The sequence below is a fragment of the Struthio camelus genome, chromosome 3 (assembly GCF_040807025.1).
Source record: "Struthio camelus isolate bStrCam1 chromosome 3, bStrCam1.hap1, whole genome shotgun sequence".
NCBI classification, from domain to species: Eukaryota; Metazoa; Chordata; class Aves; order Struthioniformes; family Struthionidae; genus Struthio; species Struthio camelus.
The window spans coordinates 42,916,280-42,934,529 of record NC_090944.1 but is presented as its reverse complement, the minus strand read 5'-3'; the positions used below and the strand labels follow the sequence as shown (position 1 = coordinate 42,934,529).

Below are 18,250 nucleotides of genomic sequence, written 5' to 3'. Positions count from 1 at the left end.
AGTCTTCTGTGCCATCACCCAAACCATCAGTGAATATTTTTGAGGTTGGTTTGAGCAGTCAGAAGCAATTACATGTGAACGTTGACTTCATCATTCCCTTCTATGCCGTTTAGGGAAGGAGGCTGGCAGCCTGCATGCCTGCCATAGTAAACCTTTGAGGCTCATATGAAGCTTTACTGATGTGATATCTTTTTTTTTTTTTTTTATCCTGCAGGATTCACTGGCACAAATTACTTTTATCTTCTTCTTACCCAGACTTGCCCCCCTCATCACTTCTTCCTTCATTTTTCCTTCTAGTTGGTTTCCTTCTAGTGAAGCCTTCCCATTAAAATGCACCTGCGCAGCAAATGTCTTAAGAGTAATGAGACATTTACCAATAGCAGACAATATGCTGTGGATGTATGAAATTTTCCTTCCCCATTGTTGCATCTGTTGGGTCTATTTAAAGCATAATCTTCCCAGGGTAAGGTTTCTCTGCCCCTCTGCGGTGTACAGAGCATGGCACAATGGGTCTCAAAGCATGGTTATAACAACCCCAACAGCTCTGCAGATAATCCGACTGACTGGGCTTCGTTCAGTCCCTTATTCTGTCTTTCCTTTTCCATACTTCTTCGCTCTTCCAGTACACCTATGGAAATAAAGAAAATAATTAGTTTCAATATTTATTTTAGTTTGAACTTTTGTGCCTTTATAGAAATATGCTTTTCTATTTAAAGGTATTGAGAATTATATAGCCATGATGCATTTTCTCATGCAGATGAGCTGTGTGGCATGCTGTCAGCATCTACCAGTCATCTTAGCACAGAAATGTTTACTCTCTAAAATGAAAGCAAATCTCATTTTCATTAAACTCTGCACTAAAGTATAACAATAAAAATATCACATTGAAGTCTATGTATCTCCTGACAGCTTTGATGATACACTGGTGTTCTGTATTAAAACTTTGTTCTTAAAAAAAAAAAAGTATATATTTTAAAACTTGATATTTTCACTGACTTTTAATTCTAGGGGGCAATAGAAAATGAGACGCATATATTTGCACAGAAACGAGTCTTACAATTTTGAAATATTCATTTGAAAGATCAAGAGTCTGCCCTTGCATGCTAAATTTCCTACTGCAACATGAGCATAATAGAAAGGTGTTATAGATGCTCTACCATAAGAGTCTTCCTAAACAGAAGTAATTTGTATCTACAGAATAACATACTAATTTTTATGGGAAATGTTGGCACTTTGTTCTAGGCACTCTAGGAGGATTGCAAGTAATTGCAACTCAGAAAGTAAACGGAAATGTGTATGATATACATTTTCAATACGGCTGAAAGAAGGATTAGCTATGACCTGGGATGAAGTCCAGTTGGAGCAAACAGCATTATTATCTGTACCTGAGGTAATCAATGTAAAGAGAAAACAGTATGTTTCCTTGAACAACACATACTGCAATTACAGCAGTGAGTGAAACATATCGAATGAGAAAACCTGTGTTTGTTAGCTACATGTGAGTCACATTTTAAAGGGGAAGATAGGAGAAAAAAGTATGGAATTATTGTAGCTGACGTGATGATTTGGTCAGATGCACTTTTTTGGCTGCATCTGGGCTGGTGTTTTGATTAACTTCTGACATTGCTCCCAACCTACTCTCAGTTGCTCATCATAGCTCTTCCACTAGAGGAATCTGCCAGTATAACAGCATACAAAGTCAGTCCCTAATCCAGTTTTACCAGCATGGTACAAATTAGCTTAAACAGTTTAGTTTAGTTTTGAACAGGATTCTTTCTCTCACATGTGTTTAACAAATTTCATCCTATACTTGAAAAAATGAAGTTGACTCATTTGGGTTTTATTTTAGTTGCATTTTGGTTCTAGTTAAGTTGCATCCGCTGAAGAAAACTTTAGTTTTACAGAGAAGGCTTGTACTAGTGGTCCATATGTAGGGCACATACCTGATATGCAGAAACCTTGCTGTCATTTGGCTTGATTTGGAACAAATAAGTGAGTCCGGGACCACGTCATGACAGTGAAGTGATCTATATATCAGGCTTAATGAATGTTTCACATTTTCAGCAGAGCAGAGGAGCATCAACGGGAGAGACTGAGAGAAAGAGAAAACTTTCTAGCTCGTTATGGACTGCCTTCCTCCTTCCCACATAACCCAGCCGAGTGCTATAGCCACCACTATCCTGGGCTCCCAAATCTCTTAGCTGTGTTTGACTACAAATTCTATCCCAGACCTGAGAAATGATGCTGAGTTGCATACCTGAGTTTCAGAGAATATATGTCTCCTGAAGAAATGTTTTTAGTTGAAAAAATCACAATCAGCCTCAGCCTTAACTACCACTAAAATCTTGGTATATAATTGCCATTCTTAATTAAGCATACTATTGAATAAGTTTGCACAGTTGGGTCTTTAACCCATCCGCAGAGGAACTCCCTGCTCAAGCGTCTCCCATCTCAATTCTCACTACTCCTCAGGCCAGCATGAAACTAATACAAAAATTAGTGGGGTATTACATTCAAAATAAAAAAGAAGCACATCTGGAAAAATTTTAAAAGGAGAGTTCAGAAGAAATAAAAAATTAAAGAAGAGTTTGTGCTTGACTGCTCTAAGGCTGAAGAGTGGATCTCATAAGTTTAGGGGGAAGTTTTACCTAAATTCATGATGACTAGCAAAGACGTGTTCCTTTTTGCAGCAATAGACAATGCTACAGCTGTAGGTGAGTACATTATTCAATGGAGCAAAATAGACTGCTGAAATGAGTTGAAAACTAAAAGGACATGTATTTCCTTGAAGTTGAAAGCAGGTGGCATTGGTATAAAAGTGGCGTTGCCCAAACCGCTTGTGGGTTTTGGACAACTAAAAGATAACCCAGATGTAGCAGAAGACATAGGGCTCATCCTGATAAGCTAATTGATACCAATCTGACAGTAATAGCTCTGGATAACTAATTCCTTCTCTGAATGATGGTATGCTATAGTAATTATTCTTTCTGAGGAACTAGTGGAGTTTTAACTTTTCTTCTTAGCTGTAGAAAAGTATGAGGTCCATGGCTCAAGGAACAAACAGCCCTTCTAAGAAAAAAAAGGCTACATAGCATTGTTGTGATGTTCTTATCACTTAAAATTATTTACTGAAAAAAATTAAAATATTTTAATGTCAGCCACTGTCCACTAGACTAAACAATGTTCTAACAGTACTTTATGATATTATTCTCAACATTTTGCATTGTCAGCTCAGAAGATGAAGTGGTAAAAGGACCGTGATGACTCTGAACTACTTAGTCATAAGTGATAGCTTGTGAAAGCAAATAGGTTTGATATTGATTTATTTTTTAAACGAAAGACTTTTTATAAATCCAATCCTAAGTTGCCCTAAGGCTGATTCAAGGGAACTCCTCAATCTACCTTCTTCACCAAAGAGTCCTGAGGAATATGAAACTCATGCCTGTGGTTGGTATTGGTATTTCGGCCTTAGCTGAGCAACTGAATTGCCAAACGTTTCAGCTGGCAAAATTTTGTTCTTCATAAGCCACAGAACAATTTAACTGCACTCTCCTATTGAAATAATTTTAATCTTTTGCAGAAAGTAAAGAGATGGATTTAATACAGGGTTATTTGTACAGACAGCCCCACCAAACCTCAAACTGGGTTAGATATATGCGTGCAACATTACAGATGCAAAATGACTCCGTTTTATGTAATAGCAATGGCATCTACTTTGTAAATATTCTAAAACCACAATACTCATTGATACATATATTAAACACTAACACAGTCACACGTATTTCCTCATAATTTTTCTAACAATTCAAAAGATACAGATTTGTGATGACGCACAGTAAAAATGCATCTCTTTCACATATGCACTCATATATTCAAACTTCAAAAGAATATTATTGCAAAGTCAGGCATTTATAACCTATAAATATCAGAATTAGGGTTGCCTATGCAACTTTAATACAAGTTCTTCATGCTTGTGGATGCAGCTTTTGATAACATGATCACATGCTAGTTTTTTAGCAGGATCCTACTCTCCTCTAGTACGCCAGAGGAGGAGGAACAGTCCCTTGCCGAGCATCTGTCTTCCTAGTTCAATGCATGAGCCAATGCCTGATTTACTGGCACAACTAACTACGTTCTTGAACACCAGAATAACCTCTCCTGGCACAAAATAAGTCTTTTAGAAATTAAAGTGAGTAAGAAATATAGGGTGCACCCATTATGCTATGCTCCCTAAATGTCAGCCATCAGAAGCATTTTCTCTGGTTAAACTAGCACACTGCCTTTTGTTTCCTTTGGGTGGGGATGGTTTTGCCTTATAGGCACGTATGAACCCAAAGAGTCTCCAAATGGCTTTGCCATCAAATTCTTCATATAAATAACATCTAATTTGAAAAGTCAAGTGGCTGAACAGAACTAAAATGCCAAAGTCACTATGAAGAACATGTGTGGGATTACTCTTACCATAAACCTTACATTAAAAGTGTTTGAACTTTAATTCTTGTTATGACTGAGGTGCTTGTTGACAAGGGAAACATTTTTTCCATTGATTCAAAGATACATATGGTGTATCTAGTTACCCATGCCTATTAGATTGATGCCTGGAACAGCAAGTAAGCCTGTCTGATGCAGCAGGAAAAAGTAATAGCAAACTTACTGGAAAAAACATTATTCCTTCTGCAGTCACTCAAAATCCAGTTCTTCTGAAACTGTGAGCTAAGGTGCATCTATGGTCAGGTGCAGAGAACTGCAAACCAGCTCCTCCAGAGTCTGGGCTGGTGGCTTCAAGCCAGCTTGGGTGCAGAAGCCATTCAGACACATGAGCATGTGATTGTGCGGATACCTGCTTCCCCTCAGGAGGTTTTATTAACAAAGATGCAGTTTTGCGCTGATATGTACAGATGGTTCCCAGTCGAGTCAGCTCTATTTCACACTAAGAGCCTGCAGAGATCACGGTGATTGTGCTCATCTGTCAACGTGGGCGAGATGTTTCCCACTAAGTCTGCTATACATACTTACATACTGTAACATACTTAAAATTGGCTCATTGTCCAGCTAAGACTTGTACAGGAATTACAACTGGAGAAACAATATGAAAGTAGAAGGGGAGAAGGATGTGGTTTGTATAAGAATAAAGGGATGGAAGAATTTCCATGAGTCACTGGGTTAAGCTCTCTATTCTCACAGGTATTCAAACTGTGTAACCTTTTTCATAGAGCTCTTTCGTTTCAGCAATATTTGGCTTCTGAAATAATCCCAGTGAGGGTCAGTGAAATCAAGCAGAGACTGAAGAATTGATGAAAGCCTGTGTTCTTTGGGTTAAAAGCCATTTTCACATCCCTTTTGTTTCTTGCAAAACAGGTCTTTGTTATCACTTACCTAGAAAGATTATACTCTGCAGTCGTAGATTTGAGTGTCCCTGATTCCTACCTCAGCCAATGCAGTGAGGTCAACTGCAGGTCCCCAATTCTAAGGGTGCACTGAAAGTTTGCTGTTTCTCAATTCATTCACCACTCTCAAGAGAACATTTTTCCCTGCCCTTGTCTGAATACATAAATCACTTTATTGCTTAAAAAGGTTACGATGCAGGAATAGAACACTATTTTTATCAAGGTCATTATTAAAAATGAATTGGACTTCTGAAAGAGAAGAATAAGACAAGAACTCATGCCTGTGAGTAAAAATTAGTCATTCTTCTGTAGCTACCTCAGTGTCTCAGTTATCACAGAAGATTGGAGAATTGGTGTCCCACCCTTTGTGCTGCTTTGATTAGAATTTTTCTTGAGCACCATCTTTCTTACTCTTATGCCTGAAGTGCCTGCCCTATTTCTTTTCCTGGACTGAGTGGTGGAAGTGAGAGTTTTGGAGTACTGCCTATCCTCTTGTCTGAGCTGGAATAACATTCACCTCTTGCTACCCCATATAGAGCATGGGTGCTGTGAATGGAGCTGAAAAGGAATAGTTACTTCTGCCTCTGCTTCTGCTTTATTCTTAATTTGACAAAATATTCATAGTGTCCGTCTCTCTGTGACCTAGTGTTAAGGAAGATTCCTCATACTTATTTTCTTTTGTGGTTCTTCTCAGCTTTGAGCATTCATATCTCACAAATCTGAAGGCTGTTAAACCCACAGCAGGTTTAATATTAAACTCTGACTATGTTAAGGATGAGGTTAAAAGGTGTTAGAGAACCGTTTTTTTCTCAGCTTTGGTGCCAGTTAGAGTCCTACTAGTTCTAAGTTCTCGGTCTCTGCCTCAGTGAGACAAAATCTCAAAACTTGTACAAAGACTGAGTGGCAGATACGAGGGAATCCAATCACCACCTGGGAACTGGCATAGCAGAGCTTGGTTTTCTAGGTGAGTCACTGTGATGCAGACCAGACAGGTTATAGGATCTTCAGTTCTGGAGAGTAAAAGAATTCAGTATCTCCTGGAAGCAATGGAAATCAAGGCCATGGGTAGAGACCATTATATGAAATTATCAGAAAAGCTAGGTTCATAGGAAAGATTAGGCTGCCAAATATGACTTGTTGAAGTTACTTTAAGATGTCAGGGAAGATAAATCCCAGGATGGCAACACAGGCTAGAGCAGCGTATGCTTTGTATTTAGAAGGCTTTGTGACCACACCTGTTTATAGCCCCTTTGAGCAGCAAGTCAAGTATTAAAGTATTTGCTTTTCCATCAAAAATATTTTTCTGGGTCTGGTGTAATTTAAAACTTTACAATATATAATTTAAGACAATCATGTTTAAGTACATATGTGGTAACTGCTGTTATTCTAGAAAGCAGATGCCAGTGTACCGCAATTTTTGGGTTACGCTAACATTTCCATTCAGCATCCTGCTACTCAGAACATTGAACACTTGGCCATTCCAAAAATTGTTGAAGCCTAGTTTACAAAATCTGTCTTAAAAATGCCACAGTAAACTCTGAACATATTTTTTAAATAAATACTTTAAAAGAGGAAAAATAATAGCTTTTATCTCTTTCAAAATATATTTATTAAAAAAGTCATAGTATGCTTTAAGAAAAAAATACAGCTTAGTTGAATCTATAGGCTATTTTTTACTCCCTGAAAACTATTGACAATACGAAAATGTTACAAATGTTTGAAATTCAACATCTTGAATGGCAGAAATATTGGAAGGGACCAACAGGTAGGACATGCTAAAAGTATAGACAAGCCTTTTTTTATATATAGTTTAGCGTATAGATAAGAAGAGATTCCATGCATTTGTATGTGTTGATAAATAGTTAGTGATGAACAATTTAGTAAGCTCTATTTCCATAAGATTTTTATCACACAGTTATATAGCACTTGGTGGTATACCAGGTAGATAACAGGAGTTTCTGAGTTTTAAATGAGTCAAATATAACATGTACTGTCAACAGACTGTTAAAATTCTTATTAAAAGTCACAGTTAAGCTCCCTGTTATCACTGTCATAAATCCTCATAAGCTTTACACAATACGTTTCAAAAAGGCATACTTATTTGCATAAATTTCGTGCAGGTTTCACATGACATTGCTTCTCACTACTCTGACAGTTCTTCTGTGGTTTTAAAAGTTTGCAAAAAACAGGGTTTTCTTTTACAAATACACAGATTTTCAATGTTTACAGCACAAAATATGTAGAACCACCAAAATCCATGACAGACTTTTTGCTACACCTTTAAGCCAAGAATTTCAAGAGATAACTGTGTTCTTAGAGAGCTTTGAATAGTGTTTGTTGAAGTGGATAACTTAGGAAGAGAAATGAGGCAATTAATTGAACTAATAAAAGAAGAAAAGAAACAAGAGCTTCAATTTCTACGCACATTAGGTCACAGAAATGCAGAACTATTATGGTAGTATCTGAAAGCAATGTTTTGCTCCAGTGGGAGAAAAGCTGCTTTGCTGTATAGACTCCAGAGGACAGAGTTAAGGTCATGTGGTCATTTTGATCTTCAGCCACTGTGTTTTTAGTCTGCTAACCCTGTTGATCTAGTACTTGGGTAGAGAGAGAGTGGAAAAGACACTATCAAAATAGAACTTTAAAATTTTTATTCAAGCTGCAAAAACACTCGGAACTATCAAATGCTGAAAGCAGTTGCTTGACTCATGCTTATACATTACAAGATGATCATTGATACAATTATCTATTTTTTAAAGCGAATCCCTGTTTTACTTAGCGTATAAGAAAGCTTACACTGACAGAGAACCAAGACTGAGTAATGACAGAGATGGTTGGCTGAAAACCTGAGTCTTAAGGTTGTTCTTTCACCATGTTTATGCAATTTCTTTAATTTTTAAAAAGAAAGCTGAAAAACAGAAACTTCACTGCATTAATGTCTACAAGGGCTGCCAGAAAGGCTGCAACCTGTAGATCAGCAAATTTTAACCATTTTCAGTTTGTGATTCCCTAACGCTCCAGTTGATGTGGGGAGTCCTTATGATGTTTTTTACTCGCTGGAAATAGGCCTTTTCCTTTTCTCAATCAATCAGCTGTAAATCTGATCACAATTTTGATGCTTGAGCTAATGAAGTGAGGGATAGCAATGATAGGCTGCTATTCTAAGTGTGGACCAAAGGTACAGAAACATGAGATACCATGTCAGTGACTTTCATGGGTCCCAGGAAAGGGATGGTGAGATTGGTTGAACTTGACGTGTTATTCCATGCTCCAAAGTGGGCTTGGCACTAAAGCATTAGTAATTTCTGCCCAGACATGTTATTTTTCTCAGAAGCCTGACTCCTTTTTAGGATTCTTTTCTAGTCTTTGCTAAACATAGATTTTTGCTTCTTAACTCAAACATCCTTCCACTTGTCCTGCTATTTTCTAGTTACGAGAAAGGTAACTTTTCCACCCAGACTTTTTGACCCAGCGTTTACGTAGCCTTGGTTTTGCCTGTAGATTTCCTTCCTTGGCTCCAAGTCAGTTTTTTGACCAGTCAGTCCAAACTACAGTCCCCTACCACTCCCTGCTCTGCATCAACATCCACTTCTAAATCCTGTTCTGTTGCTTTTTTCACTATGTTCTTCTGGTGTCCTACATTCAACTCTTGCCCTGTCTGCCTTTGAGGAAAATATCTTCTCCTTTGATGCTTGCTGGGCATCAGTAATGAACCGCTCAGCAGTGCAGAAGGGATGACTTTCTCCCTCTCCCTTCTGACATCTGCCCTTCCATCCCAGATGGAAGCAGCCTGGAAATAACTATGTTAAGAAAAGCCCAGAATCCTCCCTGAATATATGGGAAGACAGCACAATACCATGCTGGGGACAGTGAATGAACCATTCAAATGTGAGGAGAAGATGCGCAGCCCATTGTTTTGTGTGAATGGTATACAGACTGGTGGCTTTAGAAACGGGGAGAAGCTTGAGTGTGCTCAGTCAGAACAAAAACTTCTGTGATTTTTGTGGTCAAGCTTTAGTAAGCTTCTAGAGCGTTCAAGCAGATTGGATTTCTCCAAGAATTACAGTATGGGTGGTTTAGCATATGGATAGCAAAAAGCACATTAGTAACACAAGGACCACCCTTTTGCCAAATGTCAAGTTCCTGCTCCAACATATGAGGGTACAAGGGCCGCCAAAGTAAAGGTTACAATACTGTGTTTTTAATAGCAAAAAATAGCATGTTTTTCTCTTGCTTCAGAGCAGAAACATTTTGGTCCAATTTTTCCAAAAGATTTCTTCATGAGGCAAATGCCTTGCATGGAAAATTTCAACCTAAGCGGTTAGTTTGGCAAAAGTAGAAGCAGGTAGGTCTTATAACAGAAAATGTTTGCAGCCTTAATATGAAGAAGTGGTACCAATCCGGTTCATAATTTATTCTGTAACACCCTATTGCAGGCTGATGAACATATTCAGCTGTTTGCAAGGCCAAGTTTTCAGCTTGGACAGCATGAGCGTTAGCTCCAATTGGTCCTGACAAGTTTGTTGACCGCAAAGATTCTCTTTTAACCACAGTCTTTTTCTAGTTTTTCGTGGTGTAGCTGATTGTGTGGTAGAGCTATACCATATTTTGGAAAGTCCTTTACCTGAGTTTGGCACATCCTGTTCCTGGTGATTTCGACAGAGATGAAATGAAGGGAAAGATGGCTTTGGAAGCTTCTTGTCATGACTGAAGGTAATTTTTGAATCCTTTTTACTCTTTCATGAAGATGCTTTCTATTTCTGTGGGGTTGATCTATTGGAGGGAAAATGAGGTCATCCACATTGCCAAATATATGAGATAAGCCCACTGTATATCACAGTGGTACCAAGACTGAACAATGCAGGCCACTAGTACGTAGGTTTCTTCATTTTTTCCATTAGATGGTCAGGATAACTGCGGTCACTGACCATAGGTGTTAAAAGACTTTACATTCTCAACACTGTGCTGCCTGTAGCAGGTCTACAAAACTTACCTTTCATATGGGATCTAGTCAGTCCAGTTACTTGGGCATATGCATTTCCTGCATGTGTAGCCTCTTCTTTCTCTGAGCTGATATTTTAGGTGTAACAAGAACACACAACACTGGTAGTCTTTCAAAGTTTTTGTGCTCGACTGTGAACTTGAAGGGTATTATTTTCTCACTGCTTTACTTGAAGAACTAAACTTCCGAAATGGAGGAAAGAAGATATCAACCTGTGATTCACCACCACCCCGGCAGGCCCACCAAAATGGATGGCTGCAGCAGTCAGATAAGAAGCCAGTCATGTCTTAGGCTGAAAGTGCTTGTCCAGTGGATTGCACTGATGCAGCATCCCTCACTGAACTGCCAGAGATGATACCACTTTTCATCTAACCCTGGGGTGCAGTATCATAGCCAGCCCCTCAGTATTCTGTATTGAATGCACACAAGTTTCTTTTTAGGCAGATATTAGAGAAGCTTGGAGTCAGAAAACTTTATAACCTCTGTAGTGACCATTGTAAAATTAATGGTTGTTTGGCCAAATAATCTCAGAAGTAGGCAATCATCCTTTAAGTATTCATGAAATGTTCTGAGTATGTAAGCCAGACGAACACAGAAATAATAAAAAATAGATTTAACAATAATAATAAAACAGACTTAAGGCTGAAAGTATGTATTTCATACTAGAGAGCAATATGCACAGGAAAAATGCAGAAATGAAACATACTATTACAAAATCAAGGCCTTAAGAATGAAGATTAAATGTCAACATTATTTAGGCATGCTACTGTTCCAACATGACAGAAATGCATTATTGGATAGTCAGATAACATCACAGCTTCCATAAAGAGATTTCATGCAATAATTATGTGATTGTGATTAAGGCAAGTCGGTGCTGCAAAAGTGCAGTGTTGTGGCTGCGTGATTTCTAGAATAAAGTATCTGTTAACAGATAGTGGCACTATATTAAAAAAATCCCATTCAGTATAAGTTTAATTTAATACCTAATACCTAGTAAAACATTGAGGAGAAAGAATTATTTATTTCATATGAACACTAGATATACTTTTAAAAATTAAGGCTGAAATTTTCATGACTCAAGGAACTGGCCCTCAAAGAGAGCATCCAGTATCCCTGTACATCCCTGGATGTATACTAAGAACAGGATTTTCTTCTTTCTCCATATTCTAATGGGGTTGCAGCATTTTGCAGCTCACCAGACACTGATATTTAATTACTACATCAAGACAGCACTCAATGGTTCTACGGGTTTCTGCTTAAGCACTGGTAGAATTCCTTCATCACTTTCACCTCACCTTCTGGCAAAAGGCTGACGATTGGCAGTAAATTTATAAGGAGACAAAAGCCAGAAATACAAATGAAGAGAGACAGAGAAGTCAGAAAGTATACCTCTCTATGAGTTCTGAAGACTTTTATCATGCTTTTTATAATTAGATTTGATCCTTGGAAAAGAAATTTTGCTTGAGCAGGTGGGTTGGACTAGATGATCTCCAGCCTTGGCCATTCTGTGATTCTGTGTGATTCTGTGAATTATGAGTAAAAGGAATAGCAGACTTTTAAAAAGTGCCAAAGTACCAAATATTGTATTCCATTACCCCAAAGGACCAAAAAGACACTTTTCATTTTTGCTACGAAGCTAGTGCTGAGCCTTGGTCACATGTCATTAACAAAGATTCTATAGAAATACTGATTTCGGCTTCACTGTGAATTTTGTAATTGACATGATTGCATCTACTCATGAGAAGCATGGCCTAGTGAATCAAATGGCAGCTGGAAAGTTCCTGGATGGAAAGTAAGAATTCTGCTTTAAGAAAAATGGTAAAGTTTCAACATTTGGTTTCATTTTATGATAGAATGAAAATGACATCCTTTGAAATATTTAATTTAAAAAACAAGAGATAGTCTTTCCTCTTCTCCAAAACAGCCCACACCCCAGTGGTTAGGATGTTGGAGTGAAAACTGGCTGGAAGATTTTGGGTGAAGTGTATTTTACTGGAAAACAACAATTCATTAAAATGAGAAACAAATCTGTTCCTATGACAATGTTGTTGAAAGAATTTTCAGACACAGGGCAACATTTCTCGTGCAAGATGTAAGACTGTCCTTACAAAGAGATTTCAACTTAGTTCTCTATGATCCCTAATGAATTCCCCTGGAAAGATGACCATTAGATTTAGACTTGGTTTCCTGCTCTACCACAGACTTCCCATGTTATCATGGACAAGGTACTTTGGTCCAGATGCTTTAAAGGAATTGAATTTCTAAGTCCACTACGTATACACGTTTTTCCCAGTTTAACTGCATGGCCTAATCATGCAAAGCGTCAAAAGCACATGTCAAAGCAAGATATGGGAACACTAACTCTGGGAACAGAGTTAGTGGAAACAAATTCACGGTGATTGAGTACTGGTGGCGAAGGTTACTGGGAAGATGTGAGCAACCAAGGTTCAAGTTCATACTCTGCCCTCAAGACTGCAGACTTTGAGTCGTTGAATTGAGCACCTTGATATAACTGGCAACTCTGTTTTCTGATTCATTTTATAGAACAATCAAACTACATTTTAAAGATGTTTTTCCCAATAGCCCATATGACTGGGAACAGTTCCAGAACCTCACTGCTTTGATTGTCAAACAACCCTTTCCACACACTAATTGAATAGTACTAATTTACTATTTTACATTCACTTACCTATGTTGACTTTTAACTTAAATAGCTCCTTTCTTCACTGGAACTTGCATACCCGCTGAATTTAGAAGCAGCGATCATATTCCTTTGAAACATTTGTTCTTCTAAGTTAGACAACCCATCTCTTTTGCTAATCTATTGTAAATAAAGTTTTCTCTTTGCTGCGGCTTCCAGTAGCCCTGCTCCACACTTCTTCCAACATGAAATTTATCACTGCACTATATAAGTACATTAATATTTCTCTTTTTGTAGTAATACCTTGCTGGATGCATTCTAGGATCTGTTGCCTTTTCCCAATATAGAAAAGCACTGATGGCTCGGAGCCAGCCTGCAATTCTTTCTCAGGACCTGGTCTTTCTCTTCTCTTTATATTTGTCAGTGGATGAATGTCTAGAAGGGAGATAAAAGAATCTGTTTCAGGTCTATGAGCGTATGCCCTAATTTTGACCTATGAAATTTAAATCCATTTCTGTCACTTCAGTTTTCAAGTCATTTGCTTTCTCCTGTAATGCATAACTATCTGTCTGTATTTGACGATGCCATGTGTCATCAACAAATTTCATTTGCCCATTTTTAGCACTTGTGTCAGTTTCAATACTGAAAATGTTAAATAATATTGGCCTGGATCCTTGAGGAGCTCCAACTGTAAATTCTTTTCAGCCCAATCATCTGCCCTATTTAACACATACCCCTTCTGTTTCCCCTCACCCTCATAAAGTTTTCTGCACCAGTACATACTTACTTTTATGTTGGGCTATAGACTCAATCTCTGCTACTACTGCCGTTATTTATTTGAACAAGGTGGAGCGCTTCAGAGAGATAGAGAGATTCACTGCTGAGATGAGTCCTGTGATTAGAGTAGAAAAGATAAGACCAAGTTTCTGCTCCAAATTAATGTATCAGAGGCTTGAACGTGATCTCCTACACCACAGTAAGTAACAGAACTGGAAGACTATTCACTTCTCTTCGTAATTCTCTTTTTCTTATTGTTGCAGAAATATCTTTCTTAAGCAGATGCTATGGGATAAGTGTTTAATTCCAGGAGAGTGTTTAGAGCTGTGAAGTGCAAGAAAACTCCCAAATGCAACTGCAACAGCAAGCAGGGCCTCTAACTGAGAATAAAATTCCAGTGGTCAAACAGCTGTTAAGTTACGCACAGCAATCATCAGTGAAGTGCTTATATGTCTCTAAGGATATGTGCTTTAACCACTCTGTGAGGCAGCTGTCATTCTGCAGGGATAATGTACTTCCAGTGTATCCTGCTCACAAATTTTAGCCAGGTACAAAAAACTTCTGAATGTGCATTCATGTGCTGTATAAGTTGTATAAATTGTAGCATATGCAGAGTCAGAAAGATGGTCAAAATTCTGCAAAATTCTGCAAAATATTTTTTTAAAGTTTGATTGCATTCATTGTTTTATCTTCAAATCTCATACAACACAATCTAATGAAGTAGTAGAATATCCACTTTTGGCAGCTAGGAAAGCTACTGATATCTGGTTTTCTCTCCTTAATTTTCCTCTGTTTTAACATAAGCATTTTTCTAACATGAATGGATGCAGATTTTCCATTAAAAATTGTTAACAGTGGATGAGTAAATGTCTGCCAATGCTTCAGCCAGTTCATGAAGATTCCAGCTTCACGGTCTCGCCAACACAGCAATTAGGACCACATGTGCTAGAGAGGGAGTGGGAACCTGTGCATAGTGATGACAGTCCCATAAGGCCCTATGGCTGCCTTTCCACTCCCAAATTTCAATCTTTTTAAAACATATCTGCCTATTGTAGACTTTCTGGTGTGTGTGTTTTAAATTTCACAGTACTTCTTTCTATACTATTATTCATGTCTTCTTTGTGTATTCATATTAATGTCTTATTATGTCAGGTAAAGAGTCAGTTTTCAAATTATTTAATGCAAGACCAGTTGAAACATACTAATATTAAAGACATATATAGGGTGTGCCTGCACAGATAGATAGATAGGTAGTTATACGTGTATATATGTGTGTGTATGTGTGTATGTACGTACATGTTAGAAAACTAAGCATATAAATGTTTATATCATGAATGACTCATAGGAATGGCAGCAGCTTTTGGAAACCTCTACAGCTCGGTCACTGACTTTGTTTCAGTCCTGGTCCATGTGGAACATGTGTCACTCGTTTAGTAGTCTGTGTGAAATTTATCTGTAGTTATGGTCCAATTTCTTCTCAACAAATGTACGAATCACACTTGAATATCTAGATCTTAGTGATACATTTTGCAAAGGGTATCATAGCCTGAACGGGTATGGAAAACAAACTGTACTAAACCTGTAAACTTTAATAATGATTTGAGCAATCAAAATATGTTAATGGTAAGTGCATATACACAAATATATATATATATAGCTTGTGTCTGTCATTTAAGCATAAATCCAGGTGCAGGCGATAATAATATGATAGCAACAATTTGGGGGGAAAGGATCAATTTCCTAAAGTAGGATTAGATGTCACTGATATACAGACAGACTGTCCTCTGACCTTAAGAGCAAGATTACATAACTTTCAAGGAGCAACCCACCCTTGCTCAGTAACAACAAACATAGAAGAAGACAAGTGATTACTGAGTGATGGCACAATTTCTGAGGTGCTAGGGAACAGGCTGCACACACGTTTGAGCCAGGATGGAGGCATAAACACAAGCTGTTGGTACTGAGAGCAAAGGATTGCAAAGTTCCACAACTCACAGTTTGAAAGGTAGTTTTCAGGCTCTTCTATATTCCCTGAACAGGCTGTGCACTAGTCACCCTCGGGGCAGTAGTCAGGTGTGTCTAACTACAGTCGCTGTGCCCTTCAGAGGCCATCAGTGTAGCCTGAGATTTGCACAACACAGTCCTTGCAGCAGCCACCAGGCATGTTACGGCTTCTCTTATTAGTAAATAAGATGAGGCCAAAGTGTGGGCTCAAGTCCTCGTTTGAGGGGTTCTGCTTGGGGACAAGCAAGTTTGAGCTATAGGTCTTATTGCCAGAGAGCAGTCCTTGAGCTGGTTTTTGCTACTCTAGATGTTACCTTCAGATCTGCTTTACTGGCCACATTGCGTCAGGGTGCATTCCCACAATGAAGCGATGATCCAGTGGTTGACTAGGAAAATTTAGCTGGAATTTAGCTTTGTTCAGTGCTGCAGAACAAAGGACTCATAACACAGGCCATCACTGGGGTCGTGGAGACTTGCCTCAGGGTGCACTTTTCACTCTTCAGACAAGTACCAGAGCCACTGCAGTTACTGAGGCACTCCTCAGCAAACTGATCAGTATTTTGAACGATTTTCTTGAGTCAGTTCATGGTATTAAGCACTGCACTTGCAAGTGAGATTTTAGTGTGAAGCTCTTAATGTTTGTCACATACTCAAATAAATAAAATCATTAACATTGCACTGGTAATGTTCATCTGCATTCTCTCTCCTTTCATTTGGAGTCCAGAGCAGATAAGAAATGCCTGTAATATGCTGAACTACAGAAGCACAATATTTTGGTCAGGATGGGTGGTGCCAGAAAAAAAACCCTGACATCTAGCGACCGAAGGTTGGTAGGAACTGCAAATCTCAAAGGGCTGAAACCAGACTTAGTTTTTTAAGCCATGGCACCCTGCCAACAGGATGCAATTCTATTACAACATTGCAGTGAAGTGGTTAGGGTCAGAATTGCATTTAGGCAAAGTCATTGTTGGATAACTGCCCGTCCAGCTTCATTCATTCGCATACAGTACATATGTTTATAATGCATTTCAAGGCCTCTGTAACATGGACTTGAGACTGAGAGAGAGAACAATAAAGATTTAACTAACCAGCATAGCTGTTTTTTTTGCCAGACTCTGAACTCTATCCAGAAGACAGAGCCAGACATGGCTTGAGGAAAGAGCCCATAATCCAGAGAATGAAAGAAGAAGGTGGAGAGAAAAGGAGTTTTCGGGACATTAGTTAAGAAAAAAAAAATGCTCACATATGGGGCTAAGGAGTCTACAGATGCACACAATACGAAACCTTATCCTCAGCTTCAGGCATAAATTTCTCAGGAAATCGCTAACTTCCAGCATGGTCTCTGATATTGGTTTGCTAGTTACAGGAGCCCTGAACTTGTACTTTCTGTTCATATAGTGTTCTGCTGATGTATTAAAAAAATGAAATTACAATAGTCTTGTACAAGGATCCTAGCAGTCAAGAGGTACATGGCTGCAAAATTGACATGCTTGTAAGACACAGTTTTAAAAAAACCCTTCTGGGCATGGCTATGCTTTGATATGCAGTGCAGTCACAGATCTGATACATAAGGAGAGGCTGAGAAAGCTGGGACTTTTTAACCTAAAGAGAAAGCTCAGAGGGGATCTTACCAGTGTGTATAAACACCAGATGGGGGCCAGGGGTAACAAAGGTGGAGCCAGATTATTCTCAGTGTTATCCAGTGACAGGACAAGAGGCAATGGGCACTAACTGAAATATGCAAAATTTCACTTAGAAATAGGAAAAGCCTTTATTTTGTGAAGGTGATCAAACACTGGAGCAGGATGCCCAGCAAAGCTGTAGTCTCCATCCTCAGAAATATTCAAAACCTGGCTGAAAGCAGCCCTGGGCAATCTGCTGTAGGTGACCCTGCTTGGGCAGGGGGTTGGAATAGATGATCTCCAGAGGTGCCTCTCAACCCCAGCTACTCTGCAATATGTGTGGTCTCTAAACTAGCAGTGAATTAGCAGCTCTAGAACAAAGCAGCAAGGCTGTGTTCATGTAGTGCTGTGCTCAGCCTGCTCAGCAGCATTAACCCTTGCTCAGTGCCATCTAAAGCAGTTTTACTACTTCTAACACCCAAGCTGGCGTCTCTATATGCTGCTACACTAGAACATTTAGATGTGTCACCTCTTTGTGTGTCTTTATCAAGGGCTTCATTGCTCCGTGACAGTATCCCATATAAGGCCTTGTATATCTGAAAAATATCCTTCAGTTTGAGTTTTCTTCCTCTAGTGTTAACTGCTTTTTGTATAATATTCTGAAGTTCTAGGTCTAGAGGTCTTATGTTAGAGACGAAGAGACTGGGCACTGGAGAAAAATTTGCTTAAATGTAGTATTACTGTCTGATCGTGATACGATTAGTAAAATCATTTTTGTTGACGGGATTCCACATATTTGACACATTTTCTCCATTAC

At 38.6% G+C, this 18,250-nt stretch overlaps 2 long non-coding RNA genes across 3 annotated transcripts in view; both read right to left on the bottom strand.

Annotated features, from left to right (window-relative positions):
• Positions 1–291: 291 nt before the first annotated feature.
• On the bottom strand, positions 292–10,361 carry LOC138066566 (uncharacterized). The gene is made up of 3 exons (XR_011139880.1): positions 10,012–10,361; positions 1,944–2,092; positions 292–628 (listed from the first exon to the last, which is right to left on the bottom strand). It is a non-coding gene; the product is annotated as an uncharacterized lncRNA (long non-coding RNA).
• Positions 10,362–11,077: 716 nt separating this feature from the next.
• Positions 11,078–18,250, bottom strand: part of LOC104153289 (uncharacterized) — a 46,132-nt gene continuing 38,959 nt past the window's right edge. For both annotated transcript variants that reach the window (XR_696211.2, XR_696212.2), the window contains 3 exons: positions 13,818–13,922; positions 13,334–13,465; positions 11,078–11,912 (listed from right to left, as the gene is read on the bottom strand). This is a non-coding gene — a long non-coding RNA (uncharacterized lncRNA). The remainder of the gene's footprint in view (positions 11,913–13,333; positions 13,466–13,817; positions 13,923–18,250) is intronic.